The sequence below is a fragment of the Nerophis ophidion genome, linkage group LG01 (assembly GCF_033978795.1).
Source record: "Nerophis ophidion isolate RoL-2023_Sa linkage group LG01, RoL_Noph_v1.0, whole genome shotgun sequence".
Classification (NCBI taxonomy): domain Eukaryota; kingdom Metazoa; phylum Chordata; class Actinopteri; order Syngnathiformes; family Syngnathidae; genus Nerophis; species Nerophis ophidion.
This window is the reverse complement of record NC_084611.1, coordinates 30,746,186-30,767,415: the sequence shown is the minus strand read 5'-3', so window position 1 is coordinate 30,767,415 and position 21,230 is coordinate 30,746,186.

The following is a 21,230-nucleotide window of genomic DNA, read 5'->3' as shown; positions in this document are numbered from 1 at the left end:
TCCGTTGTGTTCTTGAGTAAGACACTTCACCCTTGCTCCTGGTGGGTGCTGATTAGCGCCTTGCATGGCAGCTCCCTCCATCAGTGTGTGAATGTGTGTGTGAATGGGTAAATGTGAAAGTAGTGTCAAAGCTCTTTGAGTACCTTGAAGGTAGAAAAGTGCTATACAAGTACAACCCATTTATTTATCTGTGAGCAGGTAACATGTTATCATCTTTTTCAGACATCAGGTCAGTAGTGCATTCATAACGCATTCATTACTCACGCTTTAAAGGCCTACTACAATGAGATTTTCTTATTTAAACGGGGATAGCAGGTCCATTCTATGTGTCATACTTGATCATTTCATGATATTGCCATATTTTTGCTAAAAGGATTTAGTAGAGAACATCCACGATAAAGTTCGCAACTTTCAATACACCGCTTCCCACCTCTATCTTTCTACTTTGACTTCTCCATTATTAATTGAACAAATTGCAAAAGATTCAGCAACACAGATGTCCAGAATACTGAGTAATTATGCGATTAAAGCAGACGACTTATAGCTGGGATCAGGCTGGAACAAAATGTCCGCTACAATCCGTGACGTCACGCGCACGCGTCATCATACCGCGACGTTTTCAACAGGACACTTCGTACGAAATTTCAAATTGCAATTTAGTAAACTAAAGAGGCCGTATTGGCATGTGTTGCAATGTTAATATTTCATCATTGATATATAAACTATCAGACTGCGTGATCGGTAGTAGTGGGTTTCAGTAGGCCTTTGAGTAAAATATGTAGGTCCCTAAGATCAGTCATACTGAATCATTGCGGTATTATTGTGTCAGTTGGTGTGTACGCGACAGTAATTTGATGATGCTATGCGCTAGTTTTCATGGGAAATGTGGTCGTCTTTCAAGCAAAACACTACCGCTTTGATCCACTGACGCCGCCAAAATTAACAAACTGAAAGTTTTTATGTGAGGCTTTAAATTTAACAAAATTTGTTACACTTTTACTCCAGAGAAGAATCCCAAAATAACAGAGACGAATAGACATATAGTCTGTTTGATTTCATCAAAAAGCGAAAAACAACAAAAGTCTGCACACTATGCTAGACTAGGACGTCGGAAACAAAAGACAATGCTTCTGGCGAGAGAGCCAGTGACATGAAAAAGTACAAACGCAACAAGTAAACAAAAGTAGACCACAATGGGAAAACGAGAAGACTGAGCACTCAGAATACAAAATTTAAAGAATAGAGAAGTCATAAAAATAAACTCAACAAGCAGGAGGACTGGAAACGAGCTGAGTTGATCAGACAATATAGGCAGAGGGTGATTGAAAACAGGTGCGGCCGTCACTCCTGCCTTTATTTTATGTTCATATTTTCAGTCTTACAAACCTAAATGAAGGAAGAAGTGTTATTCAAAATAAAGAACATCAATCTTCAACAAAACTTCTGGAGCTTCGGTTCCTTCATGCTGTTAACTATCTGTCTAGCGGTAAACGCTGGAAACAAGTAGTGAGGGCAGAATAATGAAATTGACAGTGCAGTGTAAAAGCTGTTGTGTTTACCTTGCAATTAAGTAAACGCAGTCTCAAACTACAAAGGTACTTTCTGACGAAATATCTAAATTTCGATGTCATGCCTCTGAGCCCTTGAAAATACGGCACTCTTCATTATGGAGTTGAATAGCCCTGATATAGCAGGACCGACGGGCTCACCGTGTTTTATTGTCAGAGCAATAAAGAGACTATGCAAGCAAATGAGAAAAGAGAAGCAAAAGCCAGCCAGGTTGCAGGTCTGTAACTATACACCAAGGTTAAATTTCGAGAGAGTCTGTATCTCTGAACATATCCATGCGTATAATGAGAGTAAAATGATTTTCTATTAATACTTCTTCCACTGCTGTTACATTGAACACTTGTAAACAATGGAGGCTCAAGCCGGCTGCAGTAAACCAGACTGAGCGACATCGCAAACGTAATCATGGATTATATTACTAACTGGTCACTTGCCATACAAAGTAGGCAGTGATCCAATTAAAAGTACTTTTTAGGAAAAATCATTCTTCATTTTGCCGCAGGACAGTGAGGCTATTGTCTTACATTAAAAGGCTAAGCTAGTAACACAACAACTCAAGCTAACCATGCTAACATATCATTCACACATTTATATCCTACTGTTATTACTTCTCTTTTCATGGTCTCATCCATTGCCATAAATAGTAGTCACCGAGCCCGCCATTAAAAGCGATTTTTTTGGAAAAGCTATAATTTTGTAAAATTTTATCGAAAGCAGGCCATAACCACAACACCAGGCGGAGCTCCACAAACCACGTTAAACCCAGATTCCGATCTAACAAAGGTCTTAACTCATTCTCCTTCTATGCCACATCAATGTGGAATGCACTCCCAACAGGTGTAAAAGTAAGTGCATCTCTATCCTCCTTCAAAACTGCACTAAAACAACACCTCCAGGCAACTTCAACCCTTTACTAATACCCTCCTTCTTCACATCCCATCTCCCCGGATTGTAAATAACCTAATGTAAAAAATTAAATGTATTCCTAATGTATATACTTGTTCTGATGCTATCTGAACTCGCTATGTTCTCTGCTGGCTGTACATATCCTACCAAGTAAGACCTACACTGTTTCAAAGTCTATTTCTTTGTTGATGCAATTGTTGATGACTGAAGTACTGATATCAACCAAAGCTCCTCATCCCACCCCCCGGATTGTAAATAATGGAAATAATTCAATGTATATACTATGATGATTAACTTGTGTGATGACTATATGCTGATAGTATATATTTGTATCATTAATTGATTCACGTGGACCCCGACTTAAACAAGTTGAAAACTTATTCGGGTGTTACCATTTAGTGGTCAATTGTACGGAATATGTACTGAACTGTGCAATCTACTAATAAAAGTTTCAATCAATCAATCAATCAGGACTCTTCTTGGAACATACTCGGAGCGACTTCTTCCGAGTTTAGTGTTTTGCCACGAATCATAAAAGTTCAAAGTAAGGCAGTTTTTACTCCAACTGACCCTGAAAGTTTGCGTAGTGACTTGTGCTGGTTAAAACAACTGATAACAGGGCAGTTCTGGTCTTTGTGTCGTACCTTGTTTGGACTACGAATGCTTGAATGGTAAATAAAATGGCGTATTCACACAAAAAACATTGGATAAGTCTTTACTGTATACTGTATAGAAACATCCGCGGATGTCACATGTGGCAAAAAAAATGTCACAAAAGGAGCAAAATAGGCTCCATTGTGTGAAGACTGGTGAAAACTTCGTGGATGCATAGACATGAATACAGAAAGAGGTAAGATATAATAAATTTATTCTAAATAACAAAAAAGGAGCTCTGAACAGAAACACTGGAGCTTAAGAAAAGGCAAACCAAAAACGCTAGTATGAGAACTAGGAAGTAAAAGTAAACAACTAAGCTGGCATAAAAGCACACAAAAAACAGAAAAACAATTCCTTAGCATGTGAGCTGGAATAAACAAATGGCTAGCGTAAAAGCTAGCGGGAATATACATACGAATTGCGTGAAAGCAAACGGTCAAAACCAGACGTACAGTTGCGTGAGAGCAAACTATGAACCCAGAAAGAAATGAACAAAGAGGCTGGCTTAAATAGGAGGGTGATTAGACAAACAGGTGTGTGTGGACCGGGAGTAGCAGGTGGACTGATGAGTACCATGGTGACGGACTAAACAGGAAGTAAGTGGTTCAGAAAGAGAATGAAACAAAGGTGTAAAAATAAACAACATGTGAAGATCCGAGTCACGGATCGCAACACATTGTAAGCAGTAGTGGAAGAGTGAATTACAACTGAGTACCGCTGTGGGCCATTTGGCCCAAAACTGAACAGACATTTTTAAGTATTAAAATGTAGGGGGCGCTCGTAGCCCTAGTTCTCAGCAATCTTATTATACATTTTTTGTAAACACTACAATTAACTTAATCGTAAACAGAATTTGTCCTCTGCATTTGACCCATCCCCTTGTTTACCACCTGGGAGGTGAGGGGAGCATAGAGCAGCAGCGGTGCTCATATTTGGTGATTTAACCCCCAATTCCAACCCTTGATGCTAAGTGCCCAGCAGGGAGGTAATGGGTCCCATTTTTATAGTCTTTGGTATGACTTGGCCGGGGTTTGAACTCACAAACCTACCGATCTCAGGACGGACACTCTAACCACTAAGTACCAGTAGAGTGGAAAAAGAAGTTTCCTCTATATTGATATCATTTACAGTACAGGTATATCTGATTTAAGACATGTAAAGACTTCCAAAGTTTGCAAATAAATAGATATTATTAAAATATTATCAAGCTCACGGAGATTCCTGTGCCATTTTGAGAGATAATAAGGAAGCCAGACACGTGATCGGGTGATGTAGTGGTAGGGGCCGCAGAGCCCTTCCCCACCAAAAACAATTGTGGAGTGTCTCTTTGGGGCCAGACAGACCGACGTCCTATTGGAGGTAAGAGGTGTGCCCACGTTCAGCTCAGTAGAGATGTGGCCCTTGGCAGATTGGTTGAGGCGCGGTACCTACCTACAAACCCCTTTTCCATATGAGTCGGGAAATTGTGTTAGGTGTAAATTTAAACGGAATACAATGATTTGCAAATCCTTTTCAACCCATATTCAGTTGAATGCACTACGAAGACAAGATATTTGATGTTCAAAGTCATAAACATTATTTTTTTTTTGCAAATAATAATTAACTTAGAATTTCATGGCTGCAACACGTGCCAAAGAAGTTGGGAAAGGGCATGTTCAACACTGTGTTACATCACCTTTTCTTTTAACAACACTCAATAAGCGTTTAGGAACTGAGGAAACTAATTGTTGAAGCTTTGAAAGTGGATTTTTTTCCTATTCTCGTTTTATGTAGGGCTTCAGTCGTTCAACAGTCCGGGGTCTCCGCTGACATATTTTACGCTTCATAATGCGCCGCACATTTTCGATGGGAGTCAGGTCTGGACTGCAGGCGGGCCAGGAAACTACCTGCACTCTAAACCGGGCGTATTGGCATGTGTTGCAATGTTAAGATTTCATCATTGATATATAAACTATCAGACTGCGTAGTGGGTTTCAGTAGGCCTTTAAATGACAACTGATAGGATGTCCATATCTTCCTGTTTAGAAAAACAATTAATAATGATGCACACAAACTGTTAAAAGGAAGTAACCCTTCAGACATGGTCTCCGGTTGTGTGCGTTTGCCTCCATCTCTGGGTATGAATTGAATGTCAGAGATGAACATCTTCTAGATTCAAGACTAAATCCTCCTATTATCCAGATGAGTGGCATGATTCATAATCCAAAACAACTTTGACGAACAAAGACGCGATGACGCGGGTGCAGCAGGACATCGCTGCCAGCTCACAGTAAAGGCAGCAGAGGGCTACTAAGCTGTCTGTATCATTGCACCGCTAACAAATTGTTTGTATGCGTTAACGCCGCTAATATTTGGTTAAAATTCAGGTCACGATATGTATAAAGAGTATTGATGGTGGGTTTTGATTGGTTATTTAGAGGGTTTTGTGGCCAAAATAGAGAAACCCCATTGACTACATCGTAAGCAGACTTTTTATGTATTTATTTATGTACACCTTGAAATGCATAAATATATATATATAGAGATTGTGAATGATAGACAGCATATCTGTGTCATTTTTGCGTATTTCCAGTATGACTGATCTGATACTGTTGTCAGAGTGCAGAAGCAATCCCTTTGTGACGTAATAGGAGTGGAATATTCAAAATTGTTCACTGAATTTGTGGCATTTTGTGATGTTAAAGTGTGTTTTTACATACTTTGCGGATTGTAAATATGATTGGATATGGTTTAATGGATACAATGAAACACAATTAAAGTAGGGGTGTGGGGAAAATTTCGATTCGAATATGAATCGCGATTAAAAAAAAAAATCTATTTTATTTATTTTTAAAAAGAAATTAATTAATTAATTTATTTATTTATTTTATCAATCCAACACACCAATACACAGCAATACCAGAACAATGCAATCCAATTCCAAAACCAAACCTAACCCAGCAACACTCAGAACTGCAATAAACAGAGCAATTGAGACGAGACACAAACACGACACAGAACAAACCAAAAGTAGTGGAACAAAAATGAATATTATCAACAACAGTGTCAATATTAGTTATAATTTCAGCATAGTACTGATTAAAAATCCCTCATTGACATTATCATTAGATATTTATAAAAATTAAAAAAAGAACAATAGTGTCACAGTGGCTTACACTTGCATCGCATCTCATAAGCTTGACAACACACTGTGTCCAATGTTTTCACAAAGATAAAATAAGTCATGTTTTTGGTTCGTTTAATAGTTAAAACAAATTAACATTATTGCAATCAGTTGATAAAATATTGTCTTTTACAATTATAAAAGCTTTTTAAAAAATATCTACTACTTTGCTAGCATGTCAGCAGACTGTGGTAGATCCTGCTGAAATCCTATGTATTGAATGAATACAGAATCGTTTTGAATCGGAAAAATATCGTTTTTGAATCGAGAATCGCATTGAACCGAAAAAAATCGATATATTATTGAATCGCGACCCCAAGAATCAATATTGAATCGAATAGTGGGACACTCAAAGATTCGCAGCCCTAATATAAAGTCCACTTGTGCTTCCACTCTACAGGTACTTTGAATAAACCAAATGTCCGTGTTTTTGTAATAAGACAAAACTGAGACACTTCAATGACGCTGGAGATTATATGACACTCACAATTAATTAAATTGGTGCTTTTGTTAGCGAGGTGTTTTCATTACACTAACACCTGATAAAATCCTTGGGCAGAATAATTTTTTCTGCCTTTCTTTTTGAAAGAAATTCAATACGTCTAAAACATACAGTACAGTATTGAGTCCTTGTCTTAGGTAATATCAGATTCCAAATAGTGCCCTATGGATTTGACTTAAGTTAAATCATGTGCTAGTTTTACTTAGATTCCAACTCCCTTCTTCATTTTCTTTTCATCTTGTCTCAGTCCTTCACTCTGTAGTGCGAGCAACAAACATTTATGAGAAGTGGGAGGATGCCAGTTGAGGTCAAACGTGTAAGCAGCCCCTCTCCCGCCTCCCTGGCTATCATTCTTTATGACGAATCTAGTGGTGCAGCCTTCATTACCCTGAATTATACACCGCCATTATTACCTTTTCCCCCAAGGCCTGTGTATAGGAGGCCGCTGGCCTTATCATGCCATCATCTTACCCAGGAGGAACATAACGTGGCAACTCTACGCATCGAGGATGACATCTGCCTCCAACATGGCTCCCGGTGAAGAAGCTTTGAACTTTACATTCTCACGTGCAGCAGACGTGATGTATGCCAAGATATTGGGTAAATCGGCAAAATCTAACACAGGGTTTTCCTCCCTGGGACTTAATCATAATCAAATATGTCGTGTTTTGCCATAACAGACATATAACGTACAACAACTAATGATAAAGTAAATAAGAGGCCTCACATTAATACAAGAAAAACACATTTGGGGTCCAAGCCTTAAAGGGGAACATTATCACCAGACCTATGTAAGCGTCAATATATACCTTGATGTTGCAGAAAAAAGACCATATATTTTTTTAACCGATTTCCGAACTCTAAATGGGTGAATTTTGGCGAATTAAATGACTTTCTGTTTATGCCTCTCTGAGCGACGACGTCAGAACGTGACGTCACATCGGTACTCAACGCCATTTTTACCTACAACATCGAGTCAAATCAGCTCTGTTATTTTCCGTTTTTTCGACTGTTTTCCAATACCTTGGAGACATTATGCCTCGTCGGTGTGTTGTCAGAGGGTGTAACAACACGATCAGGGACGGATTCAAGTTGCTTTACGTAGAATGTCCATCGATTAGCACGGCATGCTAATCGATGCTAACATGCTATTTAGGCTAGCTGTGTGTACATATTGGAGCATTATGCCTCATTTGTAGCTATATTTACATTTAGCCCTTCTCTCCATCCACATTTAATGCCAAACAAACACTTAGCAATGGACGGATTTAAGTTGCTCCTGTCACGATTCGCTACACGGATCGTGTATTGTTTTGCTTTGGATAGGTTTTGATCACGTTTGGACTCTGCCGATCCCTTCAGTCGAACACTTCCTTGTTTACATTTGTCACCATGGCTACTTAATTACGCTTCCTGCACCTACTCCCGAAGCACACCTGTTTTGATTTATTGTGTTGTATTTAAGACCACCTGGTAGCTCAGTTCCTCGTCGCCAGTTTGTTTGCATCACGCAACAGTTACGTTAGTTTTGTCTTTTTGTATTCTCTCTGATAAGTGTAGCTTAGCCTCCGCGCGCTCGGCTCGCGCTGTATGGTCTTTTTGAACTCTGCCTTTTGCTCACGTTTGTGTTCTGCTTCCCGTGCGTTGGCACACCTTTTTTTCCCCGTTTGTACAAGTGTTACTTTGGTTATTGATATTAAAACATGTTCCTACCTTCAATTCTGCCTGCTGTGATCCCGTCCATCGAGGGGTGACACTCCCCGCACATCCGTGATGCGGCGCTATCGTAACAGCGCCGGTGTCAAGAGATGCAAAAGTCCCCCGTTTGGTTTTTACCGGCGATGCTACGACAGAGATGGCACAGAGATGGCAAAAATGTCTGGATATCCTGCAACACTCAAAGCAGATGCATTCCCAACGATAAAGTCAACAAAATCACAAAGGTGAGTGTTGTTGTTGTTATTGACTTATGTGCTAATCAGACATATTTGGTCGCGACATGACTGCCAGCTAATCGATGCTAAAATGCTATTTAGGCTACCTATATGTACATTTGAAACTATATTTACATCCAGCGTTTCCTTCCACCCACATTTAATGCGAAACAAACACTTACCAATCGACGGATTTAGGTTGATCCAGTGTCAATGCGAAAGTCCTGATCGGTTGGTCTGCACATTTTACCGGCGATGCTAACGCAAAGATGGCAGAATAGCGTCAACAGCTAATCACTCAATAGCTTCAGTTTCTTCTTCAATTTCGTTTTCACTATCTGCCTCTATACTCCAACCATCTATTTTAATACATGCAAAATCTGTTGAATCGCTTAAGCCGCTGAAATCCGAGTCTGAATCCGAGCTAATGTCGCTATAACTTGCTGTGCTATCCGCCATTGTTTGTACTGGAATCGCTATGTGACGTCACAGGGAAAGGGACAGTGGCTTAAACAAATAGAGAAAATCAAGCACTTTAAAGCTTTTTTTAGGGATATTCCGGGACGGGTAAAATTTTGAAAAAAAAATTGAAAAATAAAATAAGCCACTAGAAACTGATTTTTATTGGTTTTAACCCTTCTGAAATTGTGATAATGTTCCCCTTTAAAATGTATCTTTGTTGAATGCCATTGTTGTTCTTGATTGATCCCGACAGTGCGAATCATTTGAATATATATTGGAAATTATGACAGCGGGGTACCGAGAGTCAGAATCACCTTGATGGCACTGCTCCTCTCTGCATCTCACCTACTACTGTGTTTATTAGCACAAGTGATGTGCCAGTGTGAAGAAGACTGATAATTTGTGAAAACCAGCAGGGTTCGTACGTACGGCTTTGGCATTCATCAGTTGTTTTTTTTTCACTTCTGTCACAACTCATTTTCGAGTGAGCACGCAGAGAAAACTTGCACAGTGGGAGTATCCACCACAGAACAGGGGGAATGTTGATAGATGGATGTAGGCTTTAACATTTCATTTATAAGTCAGATACATTTCATGGGATGTCCTATCTAATTGAGTAAAACATTTTCCAAGATTAATAATGGGTGGCCTTTGAATCAAACCAATTGATTATTGTGATATACCGTATTTCCTTGAATTGCCGCAGGGTATATAGTATGCGCCTGCCTTGAATTACCGCCGGGTCAAACTCGCTTCGCAAAATAATTAGCGCATGTTTGGTATTACCGCCTGGTCAAACTCGTGACACTTCCCCTGTCGTCATTTTCAAAATGGAGGAGGCTGATTTCAATACCGGTAATTTGAAATCGCATAAAGGGAAGAAGGTTAAGAGCTATTCAGTAGGATTCAAGGTCCAAGCTTACATCACACTCAAATGTTTACTGCATCCCTTTGGTAAGTGCCGGAGTGAGAAGAGGTTTTAATATAATTAGCGCATGCTTACTTTTACCGCATGCCTTTGGTAAGCGCAGGAGTGAGAAGAGGTTTTATATTAATTAGCGCCCCGGCGGCAATTCAAGGAAATTCGGTATGCTATATACAAGAAACTGTGGACGAAAACTTGGTCAGTTGGCTGACACACACATGCCCAGTTATAAAGTGGTTTCACACCCTCCTTGACAAAAACATATTTTGTTGAGATTGTGTCATTTGTCGTACTCATGTTAGCCAATAAGGCTCCAGTGTTCTAATACTGTAAGCTGTGTCATGTTATCAGTCTACAACAGGGGTGTCAAACCTATGACCCGCGGGGCGGATCAGGCCCTCAAACAGGTTTTATCCGGCCCGCGGGATGAGTTGGCTAAGTATGAAAATGAGCCAAAATGTTTGAATGAAAGAAACTGCTGTTCTAAATGTGTCCACTAGATGTCCCAATAGCAATTATTTGTATCTTTGTAGATTATCCTACATATGTAAAAACAAAAAAACCCACACATGATGTTAGTGCACCGGTCGACAAAAATTATCAAACTGCATAAATAACATCCTGTAATTTGATTTTAATATTTTTTTTTTTGTATCTTGATGGATGGAACATTAACACCACATAATTTATTCAGAAAGTATAGATAACAACAAATCAAGATAGAATACTATCAACCGCAACATATAAATGTAAACATTTTTTTGTTTTCTTCACAATGTTCTTGTTCTATTTTCAAACAAAACAATTGGAAGTTGTCTTTATTTTTAAGTTATTGTGCCGTGATTTTACCAGTCCGGCCCACTTGGGAGTAGATTTTTCTCCATGTGGCCCCCGATCTAAAATGACTTTGACACCCCTGGTTTACACGTACAGGCCACCACCTTAGGTACACCTGCTCCCTATGTTAAAACACATCCAGTGCATCCAGAAAGTATTTACAGCGCTTTACTTTTTCCACATTGTGACATTACAGCCTTGCTCCAAAATACAAAAAATAATCATTTTCATTTTTGCACCCCATAACGAAAATTTGAGAAAAGGTTGGTTTTTTTCGGGTTTTTTTGCAAATTTGTTAAAAAAAAATAAAAAATAAAAAAAGGAATTACAGCCTCAACTCTTCTTGAATATGACGCAATAAGCATGGCACACATATTTTTGCGCAGTTTTGCCCAATCCTTTTTGCAGCACCTCTCAGCGCCATGAGATTGGATGGAAAGCGTCGTAGCAAAGCCATTTTCAGATCTCTCCAGAGACGTTCAATTGGATTCAAGTTTGGTCTTTGGCTGGGCTACCCAAGGACATTTACAAAGCTGTCCGGAAGCCATTCCTTTAATATCTTGGCTGTATGCTTTGAGTCGTCGTCCTGCTGAAAGATGAGCTGCCGCCCCAGTCTGAGTTCAAGAGGGCTCTAGAGGTGGTTTTCATCCAGGATGTCTTTGTACATTGCTGTATTCATCTTTCCCTCTGTCCTGACGAGTCTCCCAGTTCCTGCGGCTGAAAAACATCCCCACAGCATGATGCTGCCACCACCATGCTTCACTGTAGGGATGGTATTGGCCTGGTGATAAGCTGTGCCTGTCATTCACGCCAAAGAGTTAAACGTTTGATTAGACTAGAGCAGGGGTCACCAACGCGGTGCCGGCGGGCACCAGGTAGCCCGTAAGGACCAGATGAGAAGCCCGCTGGCCTGTTCTAAAAATAGCTCAAATAGCAGCACTTACCAGTGAGCTGCCTCTATTTTTCAAATTTGATTTATTTACTAGCAAGCTGGTTTCGCTTTGCTCGACATTTTTAATTCTAAGAGAGACAAAACTCAAATAGAAATTGAAAATCCAAGAAAATATTTTAAAGAGTTGGTCTTCACTTGTTTAAATAAATTCATTTATTTCTTTACTTTGCTTCTTATAACTTTCAAAAAGACAATTTTAGAGAAAAAATACAACCTTAAAAATGATTTTAGGATTTTTAAACACATATACCCTTTTACCTTTTATATTCCTTCCTCTTCTTTCCTGACAATTTAAAATTTAAAGCCCACCAGGCTGCACCAAACTTTTGGTTCCTTGTTGACACAGAAAAGTAAAGTGGTGTATGGGCAGCAGCTGTGAAGGTTGCAAGCCTGTTTGGTTCAACTTATCTTTGTGAATCAGCCTTTTCTGACATGAACTTCATCAAGAACAAACACAGAAAACGCCTCACTGATGCACATCTGCAAGACTCACTCAGAGTTGCAGTGTCAAGTTACACACCAGAGTACAACACACGAGTTAACAGCATGCAAATCCAGGCTTCCCACTAACTGACAAAGAAACAGATAACAGATTTGGTGTCCAGTTCAAAGTGTGACATGATTTATTTAAAAATTTGAGAGTTGACCTTTGTATTTTACATGAGTTATTTGTAGAAACATGGTGCAAAGTAATTCATGATTTGTTAAAAAAATGTTAGTGGATAGCTAGTTAAAATGGGTTATTGTGATTACACAAGACTGTCTTAGAAGTGGTCATTTGAAAATGTTCAATTTGAAAAATGTGCACTTAGAGAAAATATAAAAATAAAGTGTTGCATATTGATATTTATCTGTTTCTATATATATTTATTGTGAGAAATCATTAAGATGATCAGTGTTTCCACAAAGGTAAATATCATTAATTATTAATAATAAAATATGGTTAAAGGTAAATTAAGCAAATTGGCTATTTCGGGCAATTTATTTAAGTGTGTATCAAACTGGTAGCCCTTCGCATTAATCAGTACCAAAGAGGTAGCTCTTGGTTTCAAAAAGGTTGGTGACCCCTGGACTAGAGAATGTTGTTTCTCATGATTTGACAGTCTTTCAGGTGCACTTTAGGAAACTCTTACGAAGGAATGGTTTCCGTTTAGTACCTCTACCATACCAGCCTGATTGGTGGACTGCTGCAAACATGATTGTCTTTCTGTAAGGTTCTCCTCTCTCCAGAAAGGAATTCTGTAGCTACGACAGAGCGGACATCGGGTTCCTGGTCCCTGACAAGGGCCCATGTCCCCTGATCGCTCAGTTTAGACAGGCCAAAATACATACAGTATACACACATACACACTAAGGTACACACATATACATATATATTTAAAATGTATAAAAAAATCAAAAGCGAAATATCAGAGCAACTTTTATTCCACTTAATGATCCAATTAGCTATCAGCTCCATCAAAGAGCTTGACTGATGCCACTTATTGTTACATAAGTCTCTTGGTGCAGACTCAGCAGGGGTGCTTTCACTGTATATATGCGGAGTACACACACATGGACCAACACGCTTCTTCCCCCTCCCAGCGTGCTGCCAGACGTATCAGGCAGCCAGTCAGGGAAGTCAGCGAGCAGTAACAGGGCTATTAGGACTCCCAGGGACCCTATTGATCTACTCATTGATCTCCTCCTGCCTCGCCTCAGCCAGACGAGCTGCGAAGTGGTTTATACGGCTTCGGCGGTGCAACACGAGAGGAGTGGACGCCATAGGAGCAAGCCATGAGAGAAAGTGGAACACCTACTGCTTATTTCTATAGTTCTGAGTACACACCCTTAGGTGCAGCCCCTCTTATACACTACAGAGTTGAATAAACCTGTTCAAATTAGAACTCTACTAGAATATTGGGGTAAAAAAGTCTTTGACCACTGTCCCCGAGCCTCAACATAACGCATCAAATGGTAAATTCTAAGCACATTTTGCTTTTTCTTTGGCCTTTTGAGACTAATGAGCATCCTCAACAAAAGCTAGTCCATAAAGAACAAGCCAAATATTGACACATTCAAAGCAGTATGACTCCAGCATTAAGTTAGATACAAATGTTATGTTTACTTTTTAGTGGCTAACTTCCTTTTACACAATCAGAAACACAGCTACAGTGGGGCAAAAAAGTATTTAGTCAGCCACCGATTGTGCAAGTTCTCCCACTTAAAATGATGACAGAGGTCTGTAATTTTCATCATAGGTACACTTCAACTGTGAGAGACAGAATGTGAAAAAAAAATATCCAGGAATTCACATTGTAGGAATTTTAAATAATTTATTCTTAAATTATGGTGGAAAATAAGTACTTGGTCAACCATTCAAAGCTCTCACTGATGGAAGGAGGTTTTGGCTCAAAATATTACAATACATGGCCCCATTCATTCTTTCCTTAACACGGATCAATCGTCCTGTCCCCTTAGCAGACAAACAGCCCCAAAGCATGATGTTCCACCCCCATGCTTCACAGTAGGTGTGGTGTTCTTGGGATGCAACTCAGTATTCTTCTTCCTCCAAACACGACGAGTTGAGTTTATACCAAAAAGTTCTATTTTGGTTTCCTCCGACCACATTATATTCTCCCAATCCTCTGCTGTATCATCCATGTGTTCTCTGGCAAACTTCAGACAGGCCTGGACATGCACTGGCTTAGGCAAGGGGACACGTCTGGCACTGCAGGATTTGGTTCCCTGTCGGCGTAGTGTGTTACTGATGGTAACCTTTGTTACTGCAGGTCATTCACCAGGTCCCCCCGTGTGATTCTGGGATTTCTGCTCACCGTTCTCATGATCATTTTGACGCTACGGGATGAGATCTTGCGTGGAGCCCCAGATCAAGGGAGATTATCAGTGGTCTTGTGTGTCCTCCATTTTATTATAATTGCTCCCACAGTTGATTTTTTCACACCAAGCAGCTTGGCTATTGTAGATTCACAATTCCCAGTCTGGTGCAGGTCTACAATTCTTTTCCTGGTGTCCTTCGAGCGCTCTTTGGTCTTTGCCATAGTGGAGTTTGGAGTTTGGAGTCTGACTGTTTAAGGCTGTGGACAGGTGTCTTTTATACAGATAATGAGTTCAAACAGGTGCCATTAACACAGGTAATGAGTGGAGGACAGAAGAGTTTCTTAAAGAAGAATTTACGGGTCTGTGAGAGCCAGAGATCTTCCTTGTTTGAAGTGACCAAATACTTATTTTCCACCATAATTTACAAATAAATTCTTTAAAATTCCTACAATGTGAATTCCTGGATTTTTTTTCACAGTCTGTCTCTCTCAGTTGAAGTGTACCTATGATGAAAATTACAGACCTCTGTCATCATTTTAAGTGGGAGAACTTGCACAATCTGTGGCTGACTAAATACTTTTTTGCCCCACTCTATATGAGTCACATTCTTCCTAGGTCGTGGGAGAAACAGAAAATATTTGAAAAGCATTGCTTTAAGCAAAATTGCATGTGACGTAGGGCTGGGCGATATATCGATATATATGATATATTGCAGGTTTGTCTCTGTGCGATATAGTAAATGACTATATCGTAATATTCGAGTATACGTTTTCACGCAGTTACTTTTAGCTGCGGGCATTACACTTCAGACTCTTCTCGCTCTTTCCTGTCTTTCCTTCTCGCAGACAAGCAGGCGCACATTCTTAAATGCGTCACATACTGTCACGTCATATGTCACATACGTATATGCCCTCGCAGAGCAGAGAGGTAGCAGACTGGGCTAACGTTAGCTGCTAACGTAGCCGTACGAGAGAAAGAAGGTGCGGATCTGGTAACAAATGAAGAAAGACTTAATTCCCAATATAAACAGCACGGTTTCCATCGTCTGGCGGTGGTTCGGCTTCATGTGGGAATATGTTGAACAGACAACCATCATTTGTCAAGTGTGGGCCAAAAGCGTTGCTATAAAAAGTAGCATTACTGCTAATATGTAGCATCAATTGAAAAGTCACTCGCTAGAGAATGAAGAGAATTTCATAACCGTAGGAACATACCACAGAGTGAAGGACAAATACTATTTGATTTCCTATTATGCAGCTCATTTTTATTTGACACTTAAAATGTCTCTGACAATATTGCACTTTATGTTTTGGAAATTACTTGAATGTTTGTGCCATTGCTTTATAACTTTAATAAATACACTTTTGGTCAATTGACTGAGTTGTGATTTCCCTCTCTGCACGAAAGTTTAAAAGTAGCATATATTAGTACAGTATGAAGAAGAATGTTTTAATGTAGACACATAGAATCATCATACTCCTGTGATTATATGCATCAAGTGTTCATTCAAGGCCAAGGCAAAATATCGTAATGTATATCATATATCACGATATGACCTAAAAATATTGTGATATTAAAAAAAGGCAATATCGCCCAGCCCTAATGTGACGTCAAGTCCGGTGGTGCTTGGCAAGCATATTTATAGCAGGATGTCAAGTGAAAGCTGAGCATAAATTTAGCATTAGTGCGCCATGTTCCTGCCTGTGGAAATCATTCAGATAGGGATTTTGATAAAAGTTATTACAGAGTTCCTAAGAAAAGTTTAAATAATATTATTAAAACAACAAAATAACTGTCGCTCTCGTCGAGTGGAGCCAAATCTGAACACAATCTAGTTTGCAGTGATCACTTTGTCAATATCTGTATGAACTTGAAATAAACTGTAGAGCCTGTTACTGATTTATTTACGTTTGTTATTCTCCCACATAAAAACAATTTTCTTGAGGAACTTCCACATGGGATGGATTTTTGTCGTATTAAGTGTGTATAGTGAAATGTTCAGCATTGAGAAAACCTAAACAAAAATTGGATTACTACACCTTGCGAAGCCTGCAGCATATACCATAGCAACGACAAGCAGCTACATTTTTATATCTGGCTTGACATCTGCACAACTGCTGCTAAATGAACGGAATTCATTAAATGTTCCCGCCTCAAAGCGAAAACCTGACGTGTCAATGTTGCAACACAGCAATGCAACAGTTAATAAGTGTTTCTAATGGCGGCAGTTTTACCCTGGAACAGATTATTTTGACTACAGTACGTTTACACACCAGGCCAAAGTTGGACAAACCACATTTTTTTCCGTGTGACTGTTTACACTGCAAGTAAAACGTGATCTTTATCAAACTCCATTGTAAAAGCACACAGGCTCCTTGTGTGGCACCAATGTGACCTCAACATCCCTTTCATGCACAGTTTGATCAAGTAAAAACAAAGGAAGTTGACCGGATTCCGTAAATTAGCAAGGAAGTCGCTACTAATACTACAAAATAAAATAAAAGTCACCACACCCTAAAAAATAGTGGGGGGAGGGTTTTAAACATTAAAATAAGTCAAAGTAATATAATGTATGAATGGATATATATAGTTGAACATATTTATGAGGGTTCTAATCTTTTTATGGCTGTTAAAAAAAGGTGACTCAGACACCGGCGTGGATCTAGGTAAGGTTTTATTTTTGAACTCACTCACGTAAACAACTTATGCAATGTACATAATATGTAAGCAAATGCACGGGAGCGTCAATTCCAGTGATTCAACAATCGTGTTTGATTCGGAATCAAATAAACATTATATATAGGGCTGGGCGATGTATCGATATATGCGATATATCGCGGGTTTGTGTCTGTGCAATATAGAAAATGACTATGTCGTAATATTCGAGTATACGTTCTCATGCAGTTGCTTTCAGCTGCGGGCATTACACTTCAGGCGTTTCTAACTACTTCTTGTGTCTCCTCACAGACAGCAAGCGCACAAACTCACACACGTCACAACTGTCACGTCATACATCACATACCTAAACACCCTCCGGAGCAGAGAGGTAGCAGCGTGGCTAACGTTAGCTGTGATGCTAGCGGACTCGGAGGTGCAGATTCACATTCAAGTCAAGTGGTACGAGAGAAAGAAAGTGCGAATATGGTAACAAATGAAGGAAGAATTAATTCCCAAGAAAAACAGCAGGGAGTCCATCGTCTGGCGGTGGTTTGGCTTTGAGTGGGAATATGTCGAATAGACAACTTCAATTTGTCAAGTGTGGGGCACAAGCGTTGCGACCAAAAATAGCATTAATGCTAATATTTAGCATCATTTAAAAAGTCACCCGCTAATAACTTTAATAAATACAGTTTTGGTAAATTGACTTAATTGTGATTTCCTTCTCTGCATGAACGCTTAAAAGTAGCATATATTAATGCAGTATGAAGAAGAATGTTTTAATGTAGACACATAGAATCATCATACTGCTGTGATTATATGTATCAAGTGTTCATTCAAGGCTAAGGCAAAATACCGAGATATATACCGTATATCGCGATATGGCCTAAAAATATCGCAATGTTAAAAAAACGCCATATCGCATAGCCCTAATTATATATATATTCATCTGTCATATGAATATTTGTGAGTGATATGTATATACTATATACACATAGTCTGTTTTTTGCGCACTATTGACTAGCGATGCACCAAAAATACGCGCGTCAAAAAAAGACTTTGCTCACCAAAACCGGATGTTGTGATTAATTATCCACTTCCGCTGGCTTTCCCTGTGCACGCAAATGACGTAGCTCGCCCAAAGTGAATTGCCGTTTCGACTGAAGTCACATTTGGAAAGATCAGATTCTAATCGGATTCAGACTAGCTCCTGATGTGGCCTGAATCTGATGCAAAAAGATCAGATTTGAAGCATTTTGGAGCATTTGGACTGGCAAAAAAAAAAAAAAAAATTTGATTTGGTGTGCAGCGTAAACAGGGCCCATAATTTGATGTCAATGTTTTTATTTACAGTAATACTTCCAACATCCAATAAAAACATAAATAACAGTGGCTCGAAACAAATCACTTTCTACTGACATCAGAAGTCACCAAGATGATGGCGTGTGTTTTCGTCTTCTACATCAAACCCATCCAAACATGCCTTTAAAGGCCTACTGAAACCCACTACTACTGACCACGCAGTCTGATAGTTTATATATCAATGATGAAATATTAACATTGCAACACATGCCAATACGCCCGGTTTAGTTGATTAAATTACAATTTTAAATTTCCCGCGGAGTTTCCTGTTGAAAACGTCACGGAATGATGACGCGTGTTTGTGACGTTATTGGTTGGAGGGGACATATTAGCCCAGCACCACTTACGGTTAAAAGTCGTCTCTTTTCATCGCGTAATTACACAGTATTCTGGACATCTGTGTTGCTGAATCTTTTGCAATTTGTTCAATTAATAATGAAGAAGTCATAGTAGAAAGATGGAGGTGGGAAGCTTTTAGCCTTTAGCCACACAAACACACGGTGTTTCCCTGTTTAAAATTCCCGGAGGCGAAGCTTTACTATGGATCAGACCGGTCAAGCGAACATGGATCCCGACTACTTGTCAACCGGCAGTTTTCGGTGAGAAAATTGTGGTAATAAGTCGCCTCTTACCGGAGATCAGCAGAGCTTCTGTCCTGCTGCAGCTTCATGACTTCCCTCAACACACCCGTGGCCACACCCCTCCGACTATCAGGTACTATTTAACTCACTAAAACACTAGCAACACAATAGGCAGATAAGGGATTTCCCAGAATTATCCTAGTAAATGTGTCTAAAAACATCTGAATCGCTCTCATTGCAATCGCCTTTTTTTTTTTAACTTTTTTTTTTTTTTTTTTTTTAGTCCTTCACTCTAAATTTCCTCATCCACAAATCTTTTATCCTCGCTCGAATTAATGGGGAAATTGTCGCTTTCTCGGTTCGAATAGCTCTCGCTGATGGAGGTTTACATTATAAACAATGTGAGGATGTAAGGAGCCCTACACCCCGTGACGTCAAGCACACATCGTCTGCTACTTCCGGTACAAGCCAGGCTTTTTTATTAGCGACCAAAAGTTGTAAACTTTATCGTCGATGTTCTCTACTAAATCCTTTCAGCAAAAATATGGCAATATCGCAAAATGATCAAGTATGACACATAGAATGGACCTGCTATCCCCGTTTAAATAAGAAAATCTCATTTCAGTAGACCTTTAAGAACCTTACTTTGTGCACTGCGGACAGAAAAGGGACTTCTCTAAACTGTTCTACTAAAGTTTGACGCACACTATCGCCCAACATGTCTTGCAAAGAAGACAAGGGGTGCATCCTAATTTATAGTGGATCTACAACAGCGGCCCTCAGAGGCCACAGGGGCTGTAAGTTTGCAGCATAAATATGTTATCCTCTGCTGGGAGATTTACAGTCTGTGACTAAACAAGATAAAAAATGTAGACCACATATCCAAAGCAAGGAGGATCCTGGTTATCAGAAACAGGCGGGCTGCTTCATAGCGCCTCTAACCAAACCATTAAACAAGTACCACATGATGAAAGCAATAAGGCATTCAATCAAGTGGAACACTGTTGGGAGTTAAACACCTGTATACACTAACTTCTGCTGAACATCATCCCACCTCAAAAGCTCTTCCTCGCCCACATGGGGGCTTTTGAGGTACTGCAGATAAAAATTGCATGACAAAGCTGACCGATTGATTATGTAAACAAAGAAAATAAGTGATATCTATCTACTTTATGTGCAAAGTTGTGCACTATGACAGAGCGTAGTCCAACTACAATTCGTATCATAGTTCTACAAAAAAAAAGATACACAAAACATGAAAGCAAAAATGCCCTTATTCCCCCGTTTTTTACTTTTAACTGATTCAAGATGACCACGATAAACAAATTACTCCGAAGTAGGAATCGTTATGAATCAAATATTTTCAAGAGTAAATAAAAAAAATGTTTATCACAATTCTAAATGTTTTTTTAACAGCCCTCTAGACATGAAATAACTCCCTTCAGTCACTTTACACACTTAAAGGCCTACTGAAACCCACTACTACCCACCACGCAGTCTGATAGTTTATATTTCAATGATGAATTATTAACATTGCAACACATGCCAATACGGACGGCCTTTTTAGTTTACTAAATTGCAATTTTAAATTTCCCGGGAGTTTCTTGTTCAAAACGTCGCGGAATGATGACGTATATTCTTGACGTCACGGACTGTTAGGAAATATTAGCGATGCGCACACACACAGCTAAAAGTCGTCTGCTTTAACCGCATAATTACACAGTATTTTGAAGATCTGTGTTGCTGAATCTTTTGCAATTTGTTCAATTGATATTGGAGAAGTCAAAGTAGAAAGATGGAGTTGGAAAGCTTTAGCCTCACAAACACACGGTGATTCCTTGTTTAAAATTCCAGGAGGTGAAGCTTTACTATGGATCAGAGCGATCAAACGAACATGAATCC